The sequence below is a fragment of the Triticum aestivum genome, chromosome 4B, assembly GCF_018294505.1.
Source record: "Triticum aestivum cultivar Chinese Spring chromosome 4B, IWGSC CS RefSeq v2.1, whole genome shotgun sequence".
Classification (NCBI taxonomy): Eukaryota; Viridiplantae; Streptophyta; class Magnoliopsida; order Poales; family Poaceae; genus Triticum; species Triticum aestivum.
Genome location: NC_057804.1, coordinates 119,103,903 through 119,113,240, shown reverse-complemented (window position 1 = coordinate 119,113,240; position 9,338 = coordinate 119,103,903). Strand labels below are relative to the sequence as shown.

The window sequence follows — 9,338 nt, the reverse complement described above, 5'->3', positions numbered from 1 at the left end:
AGTTGAATCGAATTTGACTACAACCTATCCTTGAAGAAGGTTAAAACAACAAACTTGATAAATCACGATTGTGATTTTGCGTAGGTAAGAACGGTTCTTGCCAGAAGCCCATAGCAACCACGTAAAACTTACAACAACAAAGTAGAGGACGTCTAACTTGTTTTTGCAGGGTGATACGTCTCCAACGTATCTATAATTTTTGATTGTTCCCTGCTATTATATTGCCTGTTTTGGATGTTTATGGGCTTTACTTTACACTTTTATATCATTTTTGGGACTAACCTACTAACCGGAGGCCCAGCCCAAATTGCTGTTTTTTTTTCTTATTTCAGTGTTTCGAAGAAAAGGAATAACAAACGGAGTCCAAACGGAATGAAACCTTCGGGAGCGATCTTTTTGGAACAAATGCCAACATGGAGACTTGGAGTGGACGTCAAGCAACAAACGAGGCTGCCACGAGGGTGCCCGGCGTGCCCGCCACCCTCGTGGGCCTCTGGAGCGTCAACCGACCTACCTCCTTCGCCTATATATACTCCCGTACTCTGAAAACATCGGAGAGCACCACGAAAACCTAATCCCACCGCCGCAACCTTCTGTATCCGCGAGATCCCATCTTGGAGCCTTCGTCGGTGCTCCGCCGGAGGGGGAATCGACCATGGAGGGCCTCTACATCATCTCCAAGGCCTCTCCTATGGGTTGTGAGTAGTTTACCACAGACCTTCGAGTCTATAGTTATTAGCTAGATGGCTTCTTCTCTCTCTTTGAATCTCAATACAAAGTTCTCCTCGATCTTCTTGGAGATCTATTCGATGTAACTCTTTTTGCGGTGTGTTTGTCGAGATCCAATGAATTGTGGGTTTATGATCAAGTTTATCTATGAGAAATATTTGAATCTCCTCTGAATTCTTTTATGTGGGATTAAGTTATCTTTGCAAGTCTCTTCGAATTATCAGTTTGGTTTGGCCTACTAGATTGATCTTTCTTGCAATGGGAGAAGTGCTTAGCTTTGGGTTCAATCTTACGGTGTCCTTTCCCAGTGACAACAGGGGCAGCAAGGCAGTATTGTATTGTTGCCATCGAGGATAAAAAGATGGGGTTTATATCATATTGCATGAGTTGATCCCTCTACATCATGTCATCTTTCTTAATACGTTACTCTGTTCTTATGAACTTAATACTCTAGATGCAGGCAGGAGTCGATCGATGTGTGGAGTAATAGAAGTAGATGCAGAATTGTTTCGATCTACTATCACGGACATGATGCCTATATGCATGATCATGCCTAGATATTCTCATAACTATGCACTTTTCTATCAATTGCTCGACAGTAATTTGTTCACCCACAGTAATACTTATGCTATCTTAAGAGAAGCCACTAGTGAAACCTATGGCCCCCGGGTCTATCTTTTATCATATAAATTTTCCATCTACTTTTATTTTCATCTTTACTTTCCAATCTATATCATAAAAATACCAAAAATATTTATCTTATCTTACTATCTCTACCAGATCTCACTTTTGCAAGTTACCGTGAAGGGATTGACAACCCCTTCATTGCGTTGGTTGTGAGGTTCTTGTTTGTTTGTGTAGGTGCTTGGGACTTTTGAGGAGGCTCCTACTGGATTGATACCTTGGTTCTCAAAAACTGAGGTAAATACTTACGCTACTTTACTGCATCACCTTTTCCTCTTCAAGGAAAACCAACGCAGTGCTCAAGAGGTAGCAAGAAGGATTTTTGGCGCCGTTGCCGGGGAGGTCTTCGCTCAAGTCAAGACATACGAAGTACACATCACAAACTCTTATTCCTCGCATTATATTATTTTCTATTTGCCTCTCATTTTCCTCTCCCCCACTTCACCCTTGTCGTTTTATTCGCCCTTCTTCTGTTTGTCTTTTTCATTTGCTTTGATGTCTTACTTGGCTCATTTGCTCGTTTGATGGGAATAGTTGTTTATTTATTGCTAAACAGAGAACCTAAGATCTATGGATCGTCATCCACTTGCCAATCTTTTTAAGAGATCCAATTGTGATGAACCAAATTCTAGTGAGTTGAGTGCACTATATTATCTTTATGAGGTTTTGCTTGAAATTCGTGAATCTGAAAATTGTGATGAAGAAATTTATGAAGCGATTCACTATAGCTACTTGAATAAAAAGCATGATTGCAATGATTTTGCTATAAATTCTACTGATGTCAATTGTGCTAATAATATGCAAAACCCTAAGCTTGGGGATGCTAGTTTTGCTAGGTCCTCTACTTGTTGCAATGATCATGATTGGGGTGATTCTTCTTATGATCTTGAAAATATATTTAAGCCCCATGATAAATATGAGATTGATAATCGTGTTTGCAATAATATTGAAAGTGGTTTGGAAGAGTGTCACCTTTAGATCCCACATATTTGGAGAATATTCAATCTTATGAAATTTTCGATAAAAGTGGGTTTGGAGAGGTCATGACTTTAGTTAATGTTAATCCCACTATTTTGGAAGAGTGTCAACTTCGCATGCATGTGGATCGTGTTGAAAATATGTTATGTGATAGCTATTTTGTTGACCTATGATCCTACATGTAATTATTATGAGAGAGGAAAATATGATCGTAGAAATTTTTATCTTACTAAATTACCTCTCGTCATGTTGAGATTGCTATCGTCTCTTTCTTCTTCCTTGCATATGCTAGTTTTTGCTTGCCTTGAAAATTTGTTTGCTTATAATATGCCTATGCATAGGAAGTATGTTAGACTTAGATGTGTTTGTCACGTGTTTCATGATGTTCTCTTTGCACTTCAATTCTTGTCTTTCATGTGAACATCATTAAAATTATCAATGCCTAGCTAAAAGGCTTTAAAGAAAAGTGCTTGTTGGGAGACAACCCAATATTTTTCCTTGTTGTTATTCAATAAATATAGCCGTCCCTGCTGCATCCCTCCCCCAGTTGGCGCGGCGGGATGGAAGGTCCGGGGGCGTCCTCGTCGTCGTTGTTGTCAAGGATCACGACGCCGTGCTCGTCCTCGCGCCCACGCTTGTGGGCTTCGAGCTCCTCCAGGGCCCGGCGCTGCCAGACCATCTCATCGCGGAGGTAGTCGTCCCGCGCCCACTGCAGGGCGTCCTCGTCGGAGAAGCCGTGCCGGGCAATCTTCGTATTTCGAGGGGAGGCCGGGCTCCAACTTGGGCGCCGCGTGGAAGGCTTGGCCGGCGCGTCACACATGGCGGGAGGCGTGGCGGGCGAGGGGACGCGCGTCGCCCGGCCTTCACTGTGCCGCCCATGAGGCATCAATGGAGGCTGACCGGCACGGCAGCGCGCGCAGCTTTGGCATTGATTCACCGCGGGAGAAACGAGGCGATGAGGATGACGAAGCAGCGAGAAAAGAGTCGAGTCGCTGACGCGACTGGCCCACGGCGCTTTCGCACCAAAAAATATTCGCCCGACGCTCCCGAGCGCCCCCCAGCACGCCGGGTTCGGGTTGGGTCCGCCGGCGGCAATTTCGGCCCGAGCCGGCGAAAAATGGGCCCCTGGGGGCGCGACTGGGCCGATTTTTTGGCGCCGGCGGCCGAAAAATCGCCTGGGGAGCCTTGTTGGGGGCGCGGCTGGAGATGCTCTAAGGAGTCGCGCATGCTGCTACACAAACTATGGAAGCACCTATGCGTCAGTTAACTGGATTTTCTTCAGTTTCAGTTTCGGTCTATCGCATCCCAGCCGTTGGATCGCAAACGAACATCCAGATATGTTTCTTCTTCCTCCGACCGTTTTTTAGATCATAACGAACAGGCGCGGTTTCAGTCGATCCCCTCCCTTCCGGTGCCTCGCCTACGGTGAGGCATTGACCTAGCGCTCGCTGGCGATGCCATGGCAGAACACTGTGTCCCCCTTTCTATACTTGGCGGGGCTCCATCCATTCTGACCGGCGGACAATACGAAAAGGTCCCCACCCGCCAATCCTCCAGCAGTAGCGTCATCCTGGCACCAGTATGGTCCTGGTGCGACCTCATCGGGACACCCTGGTCATAAAAAACCCCGAAGAATTATAGAAATATCTACAATAGAAAATTAACTCTATAAAGTAGAGACTAAATAATTTTATCAAAGGACTTGAAGAACCTCTCTTATAATCCATCAAACGGGGGCCTGTATTCGTCCATCGAGCAGTCCGGACGTAATTTTTCTCCCAAACTGGGGACAAACTAGGGGTTCTGCGGGCGTCCGGACCATTGTCACGTCCGCTTCTCACAATCCTAGCCCACACAAACCCTCTCCCTCGCCCGTGCACGCTTCCCGTCTGAAACAGTCAGCACCGCTCTAGAGCGGCAATGTCGCATTCATGCCTGGCCAAAACGGATGCGATCTCTCACTAGCGTCGGCAAAGAGAGCGCCGTTCGCTCCGCATCCCGGTGCACGCGACTACTCCGCGTTCAAACGACACCACGGTCATCTGTTCGTCCGTCTGCCGCCAATATTAATGGCATGCAGTTGCCGAGGAACCTACTCTAGCGCCGCCAGCCTGTCCGTCTGCTGCCCACCATTGTCATTCGCCCGCTATATAAGTTGCAACCCCTGCCATAGCCGCAGTCACCCTCCTCCGGTCCCTTTCTCCTCTCTGCACTACTCCCACCATGGCCTCCTCGCGCTCCAAAGCTCTCTGGGACGGACTATGGCTGAAGCAGAAGAAGGAGATGGCCGTCATTGCTGCCGGCAGGTAGCTGGAGGCTGACGATGTCCCAATGGAGGACACGGCTGAGGATGAGCATGCGCCACCCTCGCCGGTGCATTGCACCATGACCATCGGCGAGGCCCGTGCCCATTACGTGAACATGGTGCAGGAGGCGCAGGTGCATGCGGCCTACAACCTCCAACTCCTCCAAGAGCACCATCAGGCGGAGGAGCAGCTCTCCGTCGGTAGGGCGATCGCGCCGGACATGGACGTGGCAGGGCAGGCTGCGCTGCTTGAGTCCTACCGCTCCGCCCGCGAGATCCGCCTCGCCCATTAATGGTACCTCCAGCATCAGGTGGAACTAGAACCCGCCTACAAGGAGTACGACAAAGCAGCGGGCGGCGGTGTGGGGCAAGATCAACGACGAGGAGGACATTGCCGGCTCTCCAAGGCCGTGCCCCGCCGCCACGACCATAAAGCCGCCACACCCGCAGGCGCTGCCGACAGCAAGGAAGAGTAGCGTATGGTACATCAGCACCGCTCGTGTCCCAAGAAGGACATCGCTCTTCCCCTCCGCCTGAAGCCAAGATTGGTGGGCTGGTCAGTCACTCAAGCTGTCATGGCGGAGGCAGAGCTGGAGAACACCAAGGCGGAACTGGAGAAGGCAAAGGCAAATGTCGGAGCTCCAGTTCTCGGTGCTCATGGCCGGACACGTGGAACAAGCGCCGACGATCATTTAGATTAGGTTTAGAATAGAAGTATGTCTGAGATTATATCTTCTGAGTCGAATGAGCCTTGCTTTTAGTTGAAGTATGTCCGAAATGTAATGATTTTCGTCATGTGTATATGAAACCCGCCGTGCTTGCATGAATCTCTTCTTGTTTATATGAAAATTCGCTCGGTTCACATGAGTTTCGTCCGTTTAGTTCCAACGTGGTTGAAATGTATGCGAGCAGTGTTGGATGGCGGCCTCCGACATCAGCATCCGCGGACCGGTCCCCCTGTCCGTGGACAGATGCTGGAGCAAATTTGCAGGTCGGCATTGGAGATGCCCTAACACTCTTGCATAATATATAGCTTTCCAATTAAAAATAGAGCTTCATTCCAAAAGTCTATGAAAAAAATCCATATAATTAAATAAAAGAACAGATATATGGAGAGTAAAGGTAGAAATTGTGGGATTTTATTTGTTCCCGGTAGTCGTGAGATGTCATCTTAGGTCTGACTCAGCCTCAGGTGTTGCTTCTCCTTTCCCCTCTCTGGCTCCCGAACAGAAAAAGAAAACATGATCGAGTCCAAAGTTTTATCCGATGTATCCAATCTCATCGATGCCAGAACGACACCACTTTGTTTGACAAGACCTCTATGGCTACGTGTCATACACTCCATCTTGAAGCAACATTGTCTCCTTTTTGGCATCAAGGTAGGGAGGAAAGAACTTGGCCGCCATTTGGCCTGAAGATGCAACAGATTGCGGGTGGAGGTTGGCCTGTTAACATGGCAATTGTAGGTCCACCGAAGCCACCAGCGATGTTGCTTGGATCCCTATCGTCTGCCTCAAACTCCATGCTAAAAGGACTTATTTAGATCACGGGACGCCATCGCCATCGCCGAAAGCTCAAGTCCAATAAGGCACACCCGAGTGGAACAAGCCAAACTAGGATCATCCACCATCAACCGTCGTCCCTTTCGCCTCCGCCACGAAAATAAAGGAGCAGGAGACTCCCATAGATGCTTGTTCGGCTGCCTCAACGGCTTGTTTAAGGGGGTGAGGTGGATTCACCATCTTCCTCCTTTGTCCACCATGGAGGCGGTGTGGAAGGTGACGACGACGACGACCACCGGGTGCTACCCGTGAGCTCTGATAGCTGCTTCCCCTACACATAACATGAGTCATCGGCACAAGGTCAAACTCTGACACCGGGTCAAATGATATGAAGATGATGACTCTGAACCTACTATACGCAGGAACAACCTGAGCCCACCTCTCGTCCCCGTCGGGGCGGTCGTGCTATTGAAGAAAAAAGAGAAAGGAGTCAGGGTAACGAGGCGCACACTCAACACGGAAGGAAAAAAAGGAGTCAAAGGGAATCCTCTATAACGCTAAGCCCCCTAGGTTTTAAGGGCCTACATTCAATTGAGGCTATCAATTTCAAATTGGGTGCTGGGTTTTGAACAAGTCCTCCTTCGGTCTAGGTGGGGCTGCATACTGTTGTGTGGGCCACCTTGTCAGTGGGTCTGCCCTGTGGGCCTAGCGTGTTAGTTGGAGGGGGGTTGATTGTTGATCTGTTCGCCTGGTGAATCCGTGGTGGGCGGCGTGGCGGCTGTGGGTTCTTCCCTGGCCGCATGTCGATTGGAGAGTTGGGTTGGTGCTTCGTAGTCCTAGGGAAGGGAGAAGGGGGTGAGCAGGTGGTGGGCGGTGGGACGGACGTTTCAGTTGTTCCGCGATGTCGTCCTCACTGCTGCTGGAGGTGGTCGCGCCGTTCGGGTGCTGCAAAGAAAAAACTAACACGGCAAAGCGTGCAAAACACTTCTCGTATGTATTATATTGTACTATGTGACCCTTGCCATTAGGCTAGTGCCTAGTCCTTATGGAGACACCCAACTAGACGTATCTCCTGCTATTGATATTTCTCAGTAATAGCATATATGTATGTAATAGCTCCGGATAAATGTAAATGTGATGGCCGACCTAGCTCAGTGGTAGAGCGCGTGGCTTTTAACCACGTGGCCGTGTGGGTTCGATCCCCACGGTCGGCGCAAATTGGATGCATTTTGAGATGCGACCTTTTTTTTTAATAACTATGAATATGAATATATACCGGCTGCTTGAACACTTGGGAAATTCCATATTCAGTGTGGATTCATCCCATGGTTGGAGCAAATTTATTTCATTTTAGATGCAATCTCTTTTCTAATAACTATATAGTGTACTTGTTAAATCCTTGCAAAATTCTATTTTTAGTGTGGTCGATCCCCGTTGGGAAATTCTATTTTTAGTGTGGATTCAATCCCCATGGTTGGCGCAGATTTATTTCATTTTTCATAAAAAAAGTAATAATTTCATTTTGTGATGCAATCTCTTTTTTTAATAACTATGAGTATACTGGCCTGGTTGAATACTTGGGAAATTCTATTTTTAGTGTGGATTCGATCCCCATGTTGGCGCAAATTTATTTCATTTTGGGATGCAATTGCTTTAGTAATAACTATGAATATATAATATATTGGTGCGGTTGAATACTTGGGAAAAACTATTTTTAGTTTGTTTGGTCCCACAGTCAACGCCAATTTATTTGATCAAACCTTGAAAAAAAGGAACATACTAGATTGAAGCATACTCGTCTAACATAATATTCCGTGTAGCACTCTGATGTACTTTGAGATGCAACTTTTTTTCAATAACTATGAATATGAATATATACTGGCCTGCTTAAATACATGGGAAATTATGCAACCTTTTTTTAATAACTATGAATATGAATATATACTGGCCTACTTGAACACTTGGGAAATTCGATCTTTAGTGTGGATTCGATCCCATGGTTGGCGCAAATTTATTTCATTTTAGATGCAATCTCTTTTCTAATAACTATGACTATATAGTGTCCTTGTTGAATACTTTCTATTTTTAGTGTGGTCGATCCTCGTTGGGAAATTCTACTTTTAGTGTGGATTCAATCCCCATGGTTGGCGCGGATTTATTTCATTTTTCGCAAAAAAGTAATAATTTCATTTTGAGATGCAATCTCTTTTTTAATAACTATGAGTATACTGGCTTGGTTGAATACTTGGGAAGTTCTATTTTTAGTGTGGATTCGATCCCCTGATTGGCACAAATTTATTCTATTTTGCGATGCAATTGCTTTATTAATAACTATTAATATATAATATATTGGTGCGGTTGAATAGTTGGGAAAAACTATTTTTAGTTTGTTGGATCCACTGTCAACGCCAATTTATTTGATCAAACCCTGAAAAAAAAGGAACATGCTAGATTGAAGCATACTCATCTAACAAAATATTCCGTGTAGCACTCTGATGTATTTTGAGATGCAACATTCTTTTAATAGCTATGAATATGAATATATACTGGCCTGCTTGAATACTTGGGAAATTCCATCTTTAGTGTGGATTCGATCCCATGGTTGGCGCAAATTTATTTCATTTTAGATGCAGTCTCTTTTCTAATAACTATGACTATATAGTGTCCTTGTTGAATACTTGCGAAATTCTATTTTTAGTGTGGTCGATCCCCGTTGGGAAATTCTACTTTTAGTGTGGATTCGATCCCCGTGTAGCACTCTGATGTATTTTAAGATGCAACCTTGTTTTTATGAATATGAATATATACTGGCCTGCTTGAACACTTGGGAAATTCCATCTTTAGTGTGGATTCGATCCCATGGTTGGCGCAAATTTATTTCATTTTAGATGCAATCCCTTTTCTAATAACTATGACTATATAGTGTCCTTGTTGAATACTTGCAGAATTCTATTTTTAGTGTGGTTGATCCCCGTTGGGAAATTCTATTTTTATTGTGGATTCGATCCCATGGTTGGCGCAGATTTATTTCATTTTTCACAAAAAAGTAATAATTTCATTTTGAGATGCAATCTCTTTTTTAATAACTATGAGTATACTGGCCTTGGTTGAATACTTGGGATATTCTATTTTTAATGTGG

General features: G+C 45.5%; 1 non-coding gene across 1 annotated transcript; it reads left to right on the top strand.

Moving 5' to 3' along the window:
• Positions 1-7,338: 7,338 nt before the first annotated feature.
• Positions 7,339-7,412, top strand: TRNAK-UUU (transfer RNA lysine (anticodon UUU)). Its single transcript has one exon. It is a non-coding gene; the product is annotated as a tRNA-Lys (tRNA).
• Positions 7,413-9,338: the final 1,926 nt, after the last annotated feature.